At 43.0% G+C, this 18,831-nt stretch overlaps 1 pseudogene; it reads right to left on the bottom strand.

Moving 5' to 3' along the window:
* Positions 1-5,238: 5,238 nt before the first annotated feature.
* LOC118605053 lies at positions 5,239-5,357 on the bottom strand (annotated as a pseudogene).
* Positions 5,358-18,831: the final 13,474 nt, after the last annotated feature.

Genomic DNA, 18,831 nt, shown 5'->3' with positions numbered 1-18,831 from the left:
TGAAGAAAAGAGAATTGAGGTGCTGAGCAATGAAGAGACCTATTCATTACCACCCATAAAACCAGTGGTGGAGTCTAGACTTGAACCCAGGTTATAAAGCCTCAAACCTGTGCTGGTTGCTACAATCTGTCTCCAGCCAGACTCTGACAGTGCAGGCTGGCCTCTGCTGAACACTACCAATCTGATGGTTCGGGGTGTTCTGCCTCATCATTGCACTTGGAAGTAAATGACTTGTCTCTTCAGTGGATAGGACTTCCGATCAAGAAGGTGCTATATCTGAAGAATGGTACCCAAGGAGCCCCATGGACACCTGGACCTGATTAAATGACAGGATCCTGAGCCTTGAGCCTGAACCCAAAAACCAGAATGGGACGAGAGTTTGGGCTGGGGGTGGGGGAAAGAGGATATTGGGAGGTGCTAAGAAGAGTTAGTATGTAGAACACATGTAAATAATTTGTCCAAAGGGCAGACTATCGCATGGCCATTTTAAAACATGATCCCAAAACTCGTTGATTTTCTTCCCATTAACAGAGATGTCTCTCTTGGGACAGTTGCTCTTCACATCTAGCCACCATACTGTGAGGAAACCCAGGCCACAGTGTGGAGAGGAGCTGACAGCAGCTTTGCTGGCCATGTGAGTGAGCCATCTTGGAAGGCGGTCCCTGGGTGAGCCACCAGCCAATGCTGTCTGAAGTAAGGATGAGATGTCCCTGCTGGGCTCTGACCAAATTCCAGATTCATGAGCAAAATAAATGATAACAATTGTTGCAGTTTGGCACCACTCGTTTTGGGGTGGTTAGTTATACCAATAGATGATTAGAAGGGAGGTGACCCTGACATCAGTGGAGCCTCTACTATGTGCCAAAGCCATTACATTGACAATTGTTTTGAATGCTAACAGCAATCCACTTAAACAGATGAGGAAACTGAGGCTGAGAAAAAATAAATGACTTGCTTGAAATCCTACACCTAGTAAGTGGATCAGCATGGATTTGAATTCGACCTGGGTCATGTCTCCAATTTCCTCCAGCCCACTAAACCACGGAGCAGTGAAACAGGGACAACTGCTCTCCAGCACCCTGGCCACCTGTTAACCTTTTCCTAGTAAGAGCCTGCACAGATTGTGAGAGTAAAACAAATATGCCAGGTAACTCTTTTTTTCAGTTTGCATGCTACTTATTTAGAAATAATAAACACATCCAGGTTTGAATTCTAGGCACAGCTTCAGCAAGTGGCCCCTAAGGTAGGGGATCAGCTGAGTAACTTTCTGGCTGTGTGACCTTGTACTCGTCATTAACGTCCTTGCGCCTCAGTTTCCTGTAGGAGAATGACGAAAATACCAAACTCACAGCATTTTTGTAAGGATTCAATGAGGACGTATTAAGTAAATGACTTCACACAGTGACTGGCTCAAAATAAATATTTGATATATTGAGTTTCTCTTACATTGAGGGCTCAGTTAGAAAAGTTTTCTTCATTCATCCCTCCTGACTCCAAAGAGAGAGTTTCCTAAGGTCACGATGACACAGATGCATCCCACCCCTGAATGTCATTTATTGTAACCTCTTCAAAGATTTAGCCCCTTTTGCCTCCACTCCTGCAGCCCCTCTGGACAAGAATGAAACTCAGCCACAGCTAGTAAGCTTTGCTCACAAATTCCTCCTTCACGACTGACTGAGCCCTGATACTGGAAAGAAACATTTCCTTGAATCATGTAAATCCCCACTCATCTCCAAATTGGGTGCTGGATTGCCTCAGGGAAGTGATTTTACAAGCTCACTGACTTCAGCCATGGTAGGCCCCCGTTGCTCTAGCGAGATAATCCAGCCGTGCCTGGCAACAAGACTAAGCAGGGGCTCTCTCTCGTCTGACTGCAGAAATGGTCCCCTGGGCTGAAGGGGAATAGCCTTCTGCCTCCGGAGGCAGGAGAGAGGTCTTAAGGCACCTGCCTGCTGAAGCCCTCTCTACACAGCATAGGTGGAATTCAGTAGCTAGTTGCTCACATTCTCACTTGAACAAAGGATCTCAATCTCATGTCCGGAATATGAGGTCAAGGTTGCCTGCGCTTTCTCTCCCAATCTCCTGGATTTGAGAGGCAGAGTAATGCTATGATGGACCGAGCCATCCTTGCGTCTCCATGCAAGAAAATGCTTTCGAGCCTGCTGTGCCTCTGGGGAGAACTCTTATCTTTTCTTGTACCGCTGCTTTTTTAAAACATTTATTTTCAAATCTAGGCCTTGCAATAGATTATTCAGCCCACACCAACTGAGCTGAGTGAAGTACACAGCCAGCCCTGTCTGTTCTAAGATGCCGTGGCTGCCTCGTCATAGATGGTGCCGTCCCCCATGTTGGTTTGAAAGATTACTTTTCTCACTGGGAGCCCAAAGTCCCCTTGCAAATATTAGAAAACAGGTCAGCAACTGCACCAACAATCACAATCAGAACAATTACTATCTGTTTTTGAGAGCTTAGTCTTCAAGGACTTATTAATCACTATGTCACGTATTTTTTTACATCGGTTTTGAAATGTAGATCTTAATGTCTGTATTTCCTAGATACAGAAATAGGTTCAATAATCAAGTAATTTGCCCAAGGTTACACAGCTCATACATGGCCAAATTAGAATTTCAGTTTTGCCATCACTGACCATTGCTAAACTCTCTGGGGCAAGTTCTCCTCTGATGGCTGTCTATCTCCACACGAGCACAGCTAAGCGACAGCTCTTGCCTTCCCCAGCCATGCTCAGTGGCAGTCCTCCAGGCTCTCTATTCATAGTTCACCTTCTCCACATCCTGAGTCCATTCAGAGCAGGCCAGAGTCTTGCTCTGGCCCCACCAACAGATGGTGTCTTGCAGCCTCCAGCTCACTCTCTGCTGTGCTTGGGGACCAATGACTTCACCAAATTCTAACGCCTATTATTTTGGCCCAGGCTAAATTGCCTCTGCTCTCTGAGTTCTGCTCTCAGGGCTGGAGTGTGTCAGCACAAGGATTCCTTACAGAGGACGGAGGCATCATAGAGATTCCCAGGGGCCTCAGTGAACCAGAGGCAAGAGGTTTGCAAGTTATCTGCAATCTCTTATGAAGAACAAATATACACAGTGTTTGGCTTGTCCACCATCTTCATCTAAAGGAAACTGCCCTGCCCCCATGCACCACAGCCCCTGAGCCACTATGTTCAGCATGTGACTCTCTGATAGCCCCTGATCGCACTAAGAATGGATGCCTAACCAAAGGCCAACAAAATGTGGCCAAACATGGAAAGCTCTGCCCAGAGAGAGGCAAGCTGGCCAATCAGATTCTCACTCTGAAGAGCCTGCGATGAGTCTGGTCGGATGCCCAGAGAAAGTCTATGAGGAGGACAGAGACGCCAAATAAATTGACATGAGGTACAGACAGTGACCAGAAGCTCTGAAAAAAGACCAAAGATCTGTGAAGAAGCCAACCGATGGTGGAAAGAGAAGCAGAGAGAAGCCAGTACTTGGATATAGCTCAGCTGTGCTAGTGGCAAAAGTAGAATAAAGACCCAGAAAGTCCTTCTGCTGAGGTTTCCAGAGATGTCTTGGATCCAGGCGCCTTAACTGGGAGGCCTAGCCACACTCTGGTTCCTGCTCTTAGCTTTCTAGGCCCCCCGCTCTGCTCCATCATTGCCAAGGGCATCTATATAGCATCATCCTACCCTCCTCTTTCCATTTCTCATGCTGTCTACATAACTCTTTTTTCATTACAACTAAAAGGATGCTGCTAACACTCTCCTCTCCACACGCCTGTATTTGTGCAGGGTAATTGGCTTATTTGTATTTTATAGACACTGAACTTAACAGTCACTACACTTTATCTGTGGACATTTAGAAAACAAGGGGTACATGTATGGCCTGCCAATAACCAAGTAGAGAGGTTATGATGCTATGCAGTTTTCTTAGTTTTATCTTTGGTTACAGCATATGATTTTGTTCCCATGTTTTTTTTTTTTCCATGTTTGACATTGATGGTTTCACATTTTCTATACCTTTATAAGTTTCTTTCTAAAATAATATATAAATAAATGTTTACAAAGAGTCCCGGTGGAAAACAGAATTCACCTCAGGTAGTTCAAAAGGAGAGATTTTAACGACAGGGCCTCTCACAAAGGTATGGGCAGGGTTGGTGGTGAGATGCCTAGAGATTACCAAGAGTAAGAAGCCATTGTCACCCAGACCGCTGGGGGAATGAGGGGAGGAAAGGTTATGACTAGAGCCCAACGGGCATGGGGCCATGAGGAGGGTCATGGGAGCCGTAGTGATGGAAGGACACAGGTAGCGGCAGAGGCACCGCTCCTAAGCGAGGAGAGAGCCTGGGTCGAAATGCCATGACCTCCTTCTCATCTCACCTTGAGACTTCCTGCTGGTGCTTTGCAAGCCAAACCAGGGGGCAAGGAAGTCGAGGTGGTACAGTCTGTGTGGGTCAGCCTCCCAGGGCACAGAGCAAGTGAGGTGGAAGACAGGGGTGGAGAGGGGAACTGAGAATCAGCAGCAGTTACAAGCACATGGTGTTGGACTTGAGCCTGGTCACAAACAGGGATCAGACCAGGAGGAATAGGAGTGAATAGAGGTGAGTGTTCAGGATCGATTCTGTAAGTGGAGAGCTGATGCTGGGCTCACTATGTGGCTTGAAGGCAGTCCTCGTGGCATACAAGGCTTTGCCTCTGGGATCATCAGTTTTCTTTCAGTTCTGGAGTGCTGACCTGATGCCCAGAGTCCTGGCAATCTGCAAGATGCCTGCAATCTGCCCTCCTTCCAAGCCCTACATCTTGCACTTCCAAGCTTCCCAGATACTTGCTGAGGCTGTCAACATTATATCAGCTCCTGTAGTTTTGCTTTTCACACCATCAAGGGAAGGGTTCTAAGTAGTCGTTGCAGCTGATGGAAAGCTTAGGGGTTATGTGTTCTCATTCCCTCTCTCCACTGCTTTGTCCCCTGTCCTTGAGAAAGCACTTCTCTGCTTAATTAAGTGCCAGGATCTCTGGAGAACACACCCCTACACGAACAGCCTGCCTGTTTCAGAGCTAAGAATTCATGAGAGAATTCCTACACCCAGGTGGGCCCACCATCATCCACTCCTCATTCCTGCCATGGCTTCAAATTCTCAGGAATCCAGGCCCATAGACTCAGAGTTTGTGAAAATGTAGAACCAGATTCAGTTTAAATGTATTTGTTGCTATCTTATTTTATTTTATTTTGTTTTATTTTATTTTATTTTTTGCTCCTGCAGTACCTGGTATTCCTAGGTGGCCTCCCATCCAAGAACTAACCAGGCCCAACCCTGCTTAGCTTCTGAGATCAGACAAGATCGGGCGTATTAAGGGTGGCATTGCCGTAGACTTATTCGTTGATATCTTTAGAGAAACAAGAGAACTAATGAAAGAAGAAAGCAAATATTTATTGACTAGATACTCATGCACATAATTTCATCTTCATGTTCATTCTGAGATGGGTGTTTTAGAAACTGAAGATCAGGGAGGTTAAGTAATTTACTCAAAGTCTCACTTTTACTACTGTCAGAGGCGAGATTCAGGCAGTCTCTCTAGAGCCAGAGACCTTGCCGGTCCCATCACATCATGCTGCTGCTTAGCAAAAGAGTGCTGCTCATCGGACCAGCTGGGGAGGGCAGAAGGCTCTCTGCAACACAGAAACCTGGTTATGAACACCGGGATCTTCTGAGCTCCATGGTATTATATGTCTTTAGAGCTGGAAATTATAAAACTGTACTTCCTAAAATAACTCTATAATCTCATTTTTAAATTGTTTGCGCAAGATTGTTCTGTCTTACTTCCGTTGTGCTTGGAAAGAATAGGAGTGATATTTATTGCGGTTGTGCACATGTGCCTGTGCGCACGCACACACATGCACACACATGTACACGAACACACACACAGCCCTCCCCAGTCACCTTCCCCAAGCCCATCGAACTCTCCTGCCTCGGGAAAATATTTCATGCCCACCAGGGCCAGAATACACATCCTCTGATTTGAGTTTTCAAGACAGAGATTTACACAGGATTACAATCTTTTTCTTTGGTTGTGGTTGCTTCCGATTTCCATTGTCTGAATCACGCCATGGAATACATTGAATCTTTTTCTAACATAGAATATATTACTCTTGAAATAGTAGGAAATATTGATAATTTTCTTTTATTGGAATCACAAATAATTTATAAGTTGATCCGGTTTGAAAATATATATATATATATATCATAGTCTTTTATTTCTTTGGCTTCTTCCTTAAGGCTAGAAGCAGCCTCTAAAAATAGCTGACTGTGCAGGGATGGGCCTAGCACTCCCCCTGGTGGCCATTGCTCAGGATTGTGGGCTCAGTAAACGGACCTGAAGCTGCAGACACAGCATTTGAATAATTTGTTCCCCGCTAAGTACACAGAGAAATTTGATTTATTCTTCACAGTCATGTCTGCATTAAAGAGCACTTCGCCCTATAAAGTCCATCAGCTTTGAGAATAAGTCAATGATCAATCCCTCACATGCATTATTATGCAGCAAACACTTCTCAGAGGTAGTAACAGCTTCTGGGGTTCTACCAAATGTGGGGGAACCTGAGTTTCTTAAGAAGATACTGAGTTAAAAATACAAATTGACCTTTGCATGAGCAAGGTAACTGCTTACTGAGGAGTTAAACAAAATGTAAATGTGTATAGGTGGGGGGAGTTAGAGGAGGTGTATGAGAGGACCAAGAGAAATAGAAGGCCATGGAAATGCAATGCTTAGTTTAGAATCCTGTCTATGCTGATGAGCTGTGGTAAGCAGCATCCTAAGATGGCCCTCTGCAAAGATGACAGATAGAAACACATAGGAAGACTGCATGTCCCAGCTTCCCTTGCAATTGGGAGCCATGTGACTGAGTTCTGGCCAATGAGATGTGGGCAGGAGTGATGCACCACTTCCAGGCCTTACCCCTAAAGTGTACCTAGTAATTCTTCACACGCTCACTGTCTCTGTATGCACACCAGTGGAAACAAAATAATCCAAGATTTCAGAGTCACACACAGGAAGTGAACCAAATCCATGAGTCATTACTTAAAGGACACTCACCTAGGAGAGCCATCTAATTCTCACCAAACTGTAATGTGAGCAAGAAATAACCATATATACTAAGCCACTGAGATTTGAAGGCTGTTTTAATAGCCAGCATTAATTACCCTGATTGTTAAAGCAAGTCATTTCACCTCTCTTAGCCACAGTTATCTCAACTAAAAATAGGTATGGTGTGTGAACATTTAATGAAATAATACATGTGAAAATATTTCACATAGATTTAGGGCTCGATAAGTGCTGGTTAAAAAGCAATTGTGTCTCCTATGAAAAACGGTATGGAGATTCCTCAAAAAATTAAAAATAGAACTAACTTATGACCTAGCAATCCCACTTCAGGATGTTTATCTGAAGAAATTCAAAACACTAATTTGAAAAGATATATGCATCCTTATGTTTATTGAAGCATTATTTACAGTAGCTAAGATATGAAACCAACCTAAGTGTCCATCGATAGATGATTGGATAAAAATGTGGTGTATGTATATAATGGAATATTACTCAGCCATAAAAAAAAGAATGGAATCTTGCCATTTGTGACAACATGGGTGGATGGACGTATAGGGTATTATGCTAAGTGAAATAAGTCAGACAGAGAAAGACAAATACCATATTATTTCACTTATATCTGGAATCTAAAAAGCAAACAAAACAAAAACAAACTCACAAATACAGAGAAACTGATGATTGCCAGATGAGGGGCATTTGGAGAGAATGGGTAAAAAAGGTGAAGGAATTAAGAAGTATAAATTAGTCATGGGATGTAAAATACAGCAGAGAAAGTGTAGTCAATAATATTATAATAAATACGTATGGTGGCGGGGGGGTACTAGACTTAAATGGAGGTTACTTCAAAAGGTACATAAATATTTAACACTATGCTGTATACCTGAAACTGTTATAATATTGAATATCAACTGTAATAGAAAATGTTTACAAATGTCTTTTGAAATAATTTTAAAATTTTTAAAAACCAAAAAAACAAAAACAAAAAACGAAACAAACAAACAAACAAACAAAAAAACCAGTTGTGTCTCACATTAGCCATATGTTCATTCTGAAAGAGTATTTTTGTTGTTATCACACAGGTTTCTATTGCAAGACAAAGAAGACCTAACCCCAACTGGCAAGCCAAATGGGAATTTTATGTGCCCCCAAATTAGAAATTTCAAGTGTAGATTAAGCTTTAAGGCTGGTTTAATTCATCCAGAAGCTCAATCGCCCAGGTTCTTTCTATATCTCTACTGTTCTTCTGCCTGGTAAACTTCATTCTAGACCTGACTCCCCTAATAGTCAAAGATGGCTAACAGCTCCTACTATTACATGTTTCTAGTCTGCTTTGAGAGCAAGAAGAAATCCCATGCCAGCATTCTAAGAAAAAAAAAAAAAAAACCTCTGCTTCCTCGGATTGGACTGGCTTAGATCACATGCTCACCCCTAAACCAATCATTTTGTTGAGGTGGAGAGCATGTGCTGACGACCTGTCAATCAGTACACATAACTGAAGCTATGGGTGGGCTCAGCTTTCCTTAAATCACATAGTGGGGAAAGAATGAGAGCACACATTTTTTTTTTAAAGAATGTTTTTAAGCAGAAGAATACGGCAGCAAGAGAAAAATGAATGCTAGGTAGGCTACTAAAAGTGTGTGCTACAATTGGTATGTTTTTTTTTTTTTCAATCAAAAAACAAGTTGTAGGGATAAAAGGTAAATGTTATTTTGTGATCAAAGTGATCACCCAACCTTTCAGAAATCTGTGAGTTAACTGGACATTTATGGTTTCAATTTCCTAACCTCTGACAATGAGTTCCCTAAAATATCCTCAGATATTGATTTCTTGAAACATACTCAAATATTGACTTCCTATCTCTCTTGACAGTGCAATGTTAAAAAAAAGGTCTCTTAAGAATAATTTAGTTTCTTGCTCTTCTGCTTTCTTTTTCCCTCTTTATTTCTTTGTACTTTCCTTTGATTTTGTACAAGTGTTTTAGAAAGCATAAGATGCTATACAAATGGAAGCAATGATTCTTTTCATCTGTTCTTCGTGCCTAAAGTAAATCAGATGATGTTTTAATCATAAAATAATAAGAGTGACTTTAAACGGACTACTAAAAATCTGAATGAGCAGTCACCCGGAGAGGTGCTCTTCATATTCCAATGACGGAGCCACAGCTCAAACTGTATTAATTTTTAATGAACACAGTCTTAACCAAAATAGCAAGTGGCTTGACTGACCACATTATGCATCTGATTTGATTTCCAATCCCTGTAAGATTTTTTTTTTTGAATGATTCTATCCTCAAAAGCAAAGATTTGTCTTTTCATCTCTTGGGATCTGAAGACAATTGTCAATAGAGAATTCCAAAAATATTTTGAATGGATGTTAGAGAGCGAACACTCAAGAGAGCACTCGAACTTTATGTTTGTGTAGTAGACGAAAGAATCCCAAGGTATCACACTCTTCCTCTACAATTAAAATGATCTGATTACCACTCTCCTTCAATTACCCTACAGCTAAATTCCCCTGCGGACAAGCTAGACGTCAACTCCTCTGCACACCCTTCACCCTTTACCCTTTGGATCCTGAGCTGCCTCTACATCCTGCTGTTGCCTCCTGTGGGCTGCTTCCCTGCCCACACTCCCGGCACCTCTGCTAGGGTAAAGCTCTCTCTGCTCCTGGGGCATGCCATGCACCACTCCAGAAGCTGTGGGTCTGTTCACGCCATTGCCTCTCCTGAAATGCCCTTCTCCCTGCTTTCATTTCCTGTTTTCATACCTCACTCAAGACCCAGCTCGCCTGCCAACTCCTTCAAGTTTTGCTATCTCTTCTTCTCCACAAGAAAAAGGACTTTGTTGCTTTTTTTTTTATCTTTTAGCTAAAAAATAAATGAATAAATAAAGTCTATTATGGTATTTACCTTTCCTCTTGTAATATTTTTATTTATCACTTGTCCTTGGCCTAGGATTAATTGTGCGCAGATCCATTCCTCGGTCTGGGCCTACTCTTCCCTATGGCAGGGCCTGTGACCCATGCAGGCTGCATGCATGGCTCAGGCTCCTGTGTTAGCTGGCACTGCCTGGGTTAGGCCAATGGGAGGCACCAATGGGAGACTAAAGAATGAGAGGACGGGAGAAGCCATGATTTTTTGTCCTATCTCTAGAAGCCTCAGGAGGAATATGTGCCAGTAGCCATATCTCCCGCTCAGTGATTCTAGTTTCCTCTGAGTGATTCAGCTCCTGGGCTCTTAAAACATCGCCTGCTCTTTGTACCTCCAGCTTACTGGCTTCCAGCTATTGCCAGTCTCTGGGTTTCCTCACAGTCCCCTTAGCTCTTCCATCCCAGGTATAACCAATTCTCTGTAATAAATCCCCACTGTTTCAAACACTTAGGGGGATTTCTGCTTTCCTGTTTGGACCCTGACTGATAACATCAGCTCGTCTCTCCATTCAGTTGTTGAGAATGATTGCTTTAATGAATGAGATCAGTGAATGGATAAAGAGACAACCATGTTTGCTTGCCTTACGTAAGTTTTATCTTTTTACTTTTTAAGACACTCTTATAGCACGCCCTATAAATTTTTTTTCCTCATATGGCCAAAAATATCTTTTTGTGAGCTCTGTTCACTTTTTTTCTTAGCTAGATTCCCCAACCACAAAACCTTTGTTCACGTTTACCTACATTTGGGTCCGATATGACATCTAACAGACGGTGAAGATATTGGATATAGAGTGAGATTATCAAGATTAGAACAGTTGCAGAATGCAAAAAACAAACAAACAAACAAACAAACAAACAAACAAACAAAAACGAGGCTTTTGGCGAGGCCCCATAGGACAGCGGTGAAGAAGTTACTATCTTTCCACTCTTCAGGTCTAATATGTGACTTAAGCAAGAGCCAGGCCAATTTACAGTTATTCCCAGTGCCCATTGCAATTTTTCAGATAAAAGAAAGATGCACATTTGTGGCTGAAGAGGAAGATTTAACTATTAACCTGGCTGCTAAAATGCACCTCTGTGCGTGAGGCCAGCACACGGCCAGTTGGTCTCCTCAATGCTGCCCAGAGCATTATTTTATTTCCATGGTCCGGAGGCCAAACGAATACAAACTAAGCATTTGGAAGGGATCTGGGAATGGCCAGAGGTTTAAGCTTCTGCTACAGCCAAGAGAATGGTGCAGCCCACCTTTCTGCCCCTTCCTGCCCCTCACATCTCTCAAATCACCTTGACCCCTCATGGGCTTGGCTATAAATGAGGCTGACCGGCTACTGAGAGGAAGCTCAGCACTAAAGTAAGCAAAGGAAAATAGTACAGTTTAATAAAATCTCACCTGATAGGTAGCACATTTATTGAGGAAACATTTATTTCGGGCCTACCTCTGAGTTAAATATAGAAGGTAAGGATGAGTAAGAACAAATTCCTGCCCTCAAAGACCCCTCCGTCTACTTGTGAGGGACAGACACAAAGACGGAGGGACAAATGCAGGTTGATGGGCTAAATCAGAGCTCAGAGCTCTATGTGTGGCCCACGCACAGCACTTGAGACAACGTGCTCTGAATGCGACAGGCCAGGGGCAAATCCCAGCTCACACACTTCCTGGCCTTGATCCGTGTGACTCCTCCAAGTCTCAGCTTTCTCATCTGTAAAAGGGAATCCAATGCCCACTTCACAGGTCTTGTGAGCATAAGATGAGTCTATGCACGGGAAGTTCTTCACACCTTGTCTGATGTAAGGTAAACCCAAGGGCACCAGTGTGGTCGTAATAGGCACCCTGGGTGGTGGTAGTAGTGAAGTTCCTTCAATATTTTGTGGGTCCTAAGCATTGCAAGGAGGAACGAGAGCTGGCAAGGAAGACCATGGTGAGTGCCACATGGTGACTCCAGCTGACAGCCCCCTCGGTAGGCACTTAGGAGGCCCTTTATGAAGATCATCAGATATCCCAGGAAAGGTAAGTGGTTTATTGAGGACTCAGATGTTATCACATGGATATAAACAGGACCAGTTGTGTACTCACAGTTGGGTCATGAGATAAATGAAGAGACTGTGGGAACAGAGGATTGCATAAATCACCCCATCTGTGGTCATCAGGAAAGGCTTGATGTTGGCATTACCTGTACTAGCTCTGGAAGGTTAAGGGGAGATGCGTGGGTAGATGGCAGGCATGGCAGGGACAGCTTTTCAGGTAGAGGAAACTAGATAGGCAAATATCCAGAGGAAAGAAATAGCACTGTGAGCCCAGGAGTGAAGAAACTCAGTACGGCTGCTGTGTAGGGAGCCGACCGGCAGGACGTGAGGCTGCAGAAGCTCTATGGGCCAAGTCGGAATATCTTTGTGTGTCCTGGGAAAGGCTCTGATTTTTCCTGTGGCATTAGGGAGTCAGAGGAGGTTTTTAACAGTGGAGCACATGATCAGATTTATCTTGGGGTAAATCATCAGAGTAAGAAGCCTCTTTAGGTGTGAGGTAGGAGATTGGAGGCAGGGGCACCACAAGCCTAAACCTATACCTTCCCCCCACCCCTTGCCTTAGAGGGGACAGAAAAACAAATTGATTGAAAAGCTGTCCCTGAGTAGTCTAGGCATTTCCTGCAATGAAATTAGATTTATGTGCTTTTTGATGGCAAGGACTGTATCTATTTTGTGCCAGAGAATATCAGTTGTCTAACACAGGAATGGACACAAAGTAAATATTCGCTGAATGTTATTGAGTAAGACACAATCAGCTGCATTTGACACGTGAAGGATGGCGGGGGAGTCAGGAATGTCCAATGTTTCTGCTTAGGAAAGTTGATGAGCTTGACACCACTTGAGCAGGTTTAGGGGATCAAGTCATTGGTTGAGTTATGGCCTTACTGAGTGTAAGGGGTCTATGGAACACCCAGTGAGCAATACAGCACTTGGTTGGACATATGAATCAACAAAGAGAATAGTGTCTAGGTCAACACATGGCATAGGTGCTCAATAAATATTTGCTAGGTGAAAAAATGAGTGACTGGGTCTAGAATTCAGGGATGCCCTAGACTCCTTGACCACCTTCTACAAAGCAGGGCCCCTTGTTATTTTATCCTCTGTTATTTTCCTTCATAGCATTGACAGGTATGAGTAATAATGTAATGATTCACCTGTTTAATGCCTGATTTCCTAACTAAAAGTTCCATGGTGGTGAGGACAGTGTGCATTTTATTCTTCATTGTATATCTTGGCCTAACCTAATGCCTAGTAGAGAGTAGGTAAATATTCGTTGAATGAATAAAGGGCTGGGGATACGGATGTGGGCATGGACAGGATGTAGATGGAAGCCAAGTGAAAGTATGGGTTTTGGTGAGCTAGGTCACTAGGTCAAGCATGAAGCTTCCAGATTCAAAGATCCTTTTTTGTAACACTCTTCTTCAAACTGCCCTATTCCCTCCTCCTCCACTGCATGCCACACCCCTAAAACCTAGTTCCCATCAAATCCTTTCAAATCCCTCTCCGAGCTGCAGTTCTCTCATCTGTAAAATGGGGCTTTATTAAGTGCCCTGCCTCCTTCACTAGGTGGCTATGAGCATCAAATTAGGTAATTCAATTCAACAAATGTTTACATAGGTGATTAAATGCCATGGTGACAAATGCCTTTGAATAAATACACTGACCTCCACACACAGTTCTACCTGGTTTGAAGTAGCATCCTCTGGGAGGACAGGACACATCCTCCCATCTGCTTTGGGAGACAATAGGTAACAGATCTCTTTGACGCATGCCACCTCCCTTCCCAGGAAGCCCTTCATTTCAGTGACATCTTGCAACCTGAATAAGGGCCTAACGGCTTGTCACATCCAACACCCTCATTCAGAGTTGACTGAGATCTGTCGCATGAGGGCCACGGTGGTGGGGTCTGGCCACATCCCCTCTCTCTGCAGCTGTTGCACCAGCTCTTGGCAGCACGGAGCCTGAGCTGCTGGCCTCTCTGGTCACATAGCTAGTGAGCAGGTAAAAGAGACATGAAAGCAGAGTAACATGTAGAATCTATAGGGCTGCTTTCAGGATGACAAAAGATCAGAAACAAAAACTCCTGAAAGTAGAGACCAAGCTTTTTAAAACTTTTATCTCCCTAAAGGGCCCACTTGGGGGACTTAGTTGTTGAAGGCAGGTCTTTGCACGGCTGTTCTCCCCCTTCCCCCAACTGCTCATCCTTAATGACTTTAGGGCTAAGATCAAGCCTTATTCCCACTGCGAAGCCTCTGGGCAGAGATAGATACCTCCTCCCCTATGGAGAGGAAAAAGGAGAGAGATCTGGCCTTTACTGGGTCCCTCTTAGGTGTCAATCACTAAGCATGAGTCTTTATATACTTTCCCACGTTTCATGTGAAGAACTGTTTGTGGGGTTGAGTTTGTTAGCCCCGTTTTACAGATCAGGAAGCTGAGAGTCAAAGACATAAGTCATTTGGACAATAAAAGAGCCAGTAAATGGTTGAAATGGGATTGGTCAAAAATCAAATACACAGTCTTTCCATAGCACTTTCTCAATATTTCTAATGTAGTTCTATTGTATGGATTGAGATTTATCTGTCCACAGGTGAGTGCCTCCAGGGCAAGGATCCCCTCTAATCCAGCTCCCTGCCTGTCCCAGCTGCCCAGTGAGCAGGTCGGGAGGCCTTTCACCGCAAGGCCCAGGTCTGCTCAGACCCTGAGTGCCTCCTGAGAAGGATGGTCAAGGGCATCTTTCTCTGAGATAAATTTTCTGTCAGCAGTGTGCCATTGTGCCTCACCTGCCCCTAGGCCTTGCTTTCCTGACTAATTATCTGCCTCTATTCTTGATTTTCACTCTTTTTTCTCTGTGGGGTCCTACATCCTAGTCTGTTTGCTGGATGCCCTGATACCTTTTCTAGGCACTGCCTATTCTGTCTCTAGGTGTTGAAATCCATCCCCCAGAGGCTGCCAATATCTTTCTCTAGCTAGCTGACACCATCCCTCCCCTAAAATGCAACGATGCTGTCTCCGTGAACTTCAGCTTGGCTGCCACCTGCAGCACTGCGGTTAACAGCACTTGACTTTACACCAATCAAACAAATCTGAGTTTGAACCCAGTTCTGTTTCTTATGGGCTGTGTGGCCTAGGGAAGAAACTCTTACTCTTTTTGCACCTTATTTTCTTCACCTTTAAAATGAAGGTAAATGACACCTTCCTCAAAAGATTATTGAGAAGATTGAATGATATACATATTTTTGATGCATAATATCAATGACTGTTATGCTTGATATGAAATAAGCACTCAATAGATTAAGGATGCCTGTTGTCATTCCCAGCAGCTCAGAACATGTTGCTGAGGCATAGCAATCTGGTCTTCAATTGAACCCTCAAGAAGTAGGTTAAACCCATTAAGGATTGTTTTCCTTAACTCCTGACTCAATCCTTCCTGTTTCTTCTGTTTTTTTTTTTTTTTCTACCAGCCCACTGCCTAAGTTTTACTGTAGCTCACTAATGCTTTATAAGAAAGTTGTATCAGTCAGAATAAGATAGGCTATGCTGCAGTAATAAATAACCCCCAGGTTTTAACAGCTCGATACAACAAAGATTCGTTTATCTTATAATCTGATGAGTATTGGATAGATCTCTTTACTAGCTCTCTTAGAAGTAGGGACTCAGGAATCCAGGCTCCTTCCATTTTGTAATTCTGCTATCTTAAACACACGGTTCCCAAGATTGCTGCAAAAGGAGATGAGAAAAAGTGGACAATGGAGTAGGACTAGAAGTAACATTCGTTACCTCTTCTCACACCCCAGTGATCCCAAATCTAATTGCAAGGGAAGTTGGGAAATAAAGTCTTCTCATATACCCAAGAAAAGGAAAAGGAACTGAGATTTGGTGAATACAAGCGTTTTCTCTGCCATCTTACCTCCTTTAGTATAATCACCTCCATAGTCCTAAGTGTGTGAAGAGTAGTGGCCCTATCTCAGAAGCCAGAGTCTTTTATCCCCTTTCCTTCAGGCTTATCAGCCCAGTGGAGTCAGTAATCAATACCGAAGCCACGTTGACCTCATAGGACACTGCTCTCCCTCTCCCTTTATTTAACATTCCATCCTGAATGTGGACAAAGGTGCTTTCCTTTTCACTATGCCAGAGCTGAGGTTAAATATCTAACTTCACTAGATTTTACCAAAGAATGAGGGATGACATATGAGGAACAAACAGAATGAGCTACAGTTGCTAATTTGCTTTTTTTCAAAATGGAGTTTATGCATCTTTAGCATGAGTTTTCCATAAGACCACTTGCCTATCACGCTCCTGTCCTATAATCATAAGTCAGAAGTCATCTGACTCCTAGTACCCAGGAATGCCCACACACGGGTCTTAAGTCCACAAAACAAAATCACGGCATTTCAGGGGAGCAGTTAGAGAGAGAAGGGGATGTACACATGTGTAGAGGAGAAAAGTTTATACCTCCCTAACTCCTCTCAAGGAAAGCGGTCCTAACTGTTATTATTCAATAGAGCTTTCAGATATATATGAAATTAGCTACCTAAATTATGATTCATATTCACATACCAATTGACCTGTAGATTTTGTGAACAGTCATATCACTCCTATATCCTACTACTCTGAGCTTCCAAGCATTGCAGTCATGTGGCATTACTATACCTTGCTGTCCAGACCCAAGAAAACAATACCCAAAGAGAGAAAGAGGTTTTTCTGCTCGAATTTCCCATCCGAGGACCCGCTTTTCTGGATGATGGCATATGGGCATGGCTGATATTGGGAATGATTCCTACTTCCAAGTAAACCCACTGCCTTCCCACAGGGATGTGGTCTTCCTTCAATCTCAACAATATAGCAAATGTGAAAATATTTTAATAATCTCTGAATGATAGCCATAATGTAACTGGTGAAGACAGTTTCCTGTAAGAACCTAAGGAGCTGTTACATCCCCAGCTCCAAGCACAGCACCTGGCACAAATTAGGTCCTAAGATTATTTTCCTTTTCTAGGTAACAGGTTATTAAAAGCAAAACAACTTGCCTCCGTTATGTTTGCTTAGCATCCTTCAAGAAATCTCTTACTAAATTACCATATACCATTAAGATGATTACTAAGGTAAACACACAACTGAGATGCGAGCTTCCTTCTAGGCAAAAGAGAAACCAGCTGGATTATAGTTTTCACAAACTGGTAAAAAGGAAGCAGACCCTTTCTTGAACCCACAGACCTGCTAAGATAATTTTATTCTTAAACAATTTATCTTTAAATAATTGTATGCCTTGTAGTAATCATTCCATAATTCTGCACTGTTTATCCATTCTCTCCTGCCTTCCCACCATCCTGTCCTGTACGTGGCTACTATTTTCACTTTTAACCATCCTATTTTCCTTGGCTTTGTATTGTCCACTCTCTCAAGTCCTTCTGGGGGCAGCATGGAAGGGTGGAAAGAACAACAGATTGGGGTTGGGAAAGAATCCAAATGGAGAATCAGACCTCTGCATGGCCAGAGTATTTGCCTTGAACTTCCTGAGCCTCATTGTCTTTACTTGCCAACATGCCTTATCTCACCATATTGTCATGAAGCATAGAAGAAAATATATGCAAACTATGTAGCCCGTGACACAGTAGATTCTCAATAAATTTAAGTTCCTTTCCTCTTTCCCCTCTCCTTTTTGAAAGTAGTCAAGACATAAATTATACATAAATAAATTACATGTTATGCTGGAACTATTCAGAAATGATTAATGTGACCAATAATAATTTAAATATTAATAATAGGTTACTCTAGCAGCACCATCCTAATTCCAACAATCAATCTACCTGCTCCAGCTCTGTCATCATATAACATATAGTGCTCAAAGTTTATCTTAGAAAGAAGTGAATACATATGATTTTCCACTTTCAAATACTTTTAAATCCTTTTTTACATCAGAGTGTTCTGCTGCAAACCATTACTTATAGTGCAAAGCGTAAGCAATATGTTTGCCAAGAAATGAAAGACCGAGACACAAATGGAAACGGTGAAAAGCTGCACGCAGCATCCGAGACTGAAGGCAATGTTTGGAAGCATCGAGATTGTGCTGGAAATACTGATCGCTGCTGCTCGATGTGCCAAAGAGCCGACGGGATCATACCGGTGAGTATGTCACATCACCTCCACTACCAGGAGAAGAAAACCGAAGCTAGGGGCGGGAAGATTTTGAGCCTAACATCAGCCCAGGTATCTGCTAAGCTTTCTCAATGACTTCTTTCAATTTGAGTTTGGAAAAAACATGCTTCGGAGAATCCTTCAAGCTCTCAGATTCTGTGAGTTTATTCTGTGTTTCTCTAAGATATAAATGGAAACAACCAGAGTGGTTGTGAGAGTGAGCTCTGTCGCCAGACTGCTTGTATTGGAATGTCTGCTCTTCCAACCAACCACATTACCCTGAACCGGTGACTTAACTTGTATGTACCTCAGTTTCCTCAACTGGAAAATGAGGATCAAAATAAAGACTAACGAAGGTGATGTTTGCAAGGTCTAGGGCCTGTTCCCGACAGGCAATCAGGCACTTCCGTGTCCATGATTAAGTGGAGGTCACAGGGAGAGTCATCCTGGCCTGAAGCCACCAGTGGGCCACCAAAGCACTTTGTAAATATATGGGATCTCACTGTTCTTTATCCAATTGAATTATTTATTCCAAAGGGTTAACAAGATCTGACTAAACGTAGGTCAGACTCCATATTTCACATCCCAAACCTTCCCAAGATGTCTGCACTTTGCACCTGCCTCTTCTGCTCTACCCTCGCATGGAAGCAGTACAA

This window comes from Rousettus aegyptiacus, unplaced genomic scaffold, assembly GCF_014176215.1.
Source record: "Rousettus aegyptiacus isolate mRouAeg1 unplaced genomic scaffold, mRouAeg1.p scaffold_m13_p_1, whole genome shotgun sequence".
Lineage (NCBI taxonomy): Eukaryota > Metazoa > Chordata > Mammalia > Chiroptera > Pteropodidae > Rousettus > Rousettus aegyptiacus.
The sequence above is the reverse complement of the archived record's forward strand: the minus strand, read 5'-3'. Positions and strand labels throughout refer to the sequence as shown.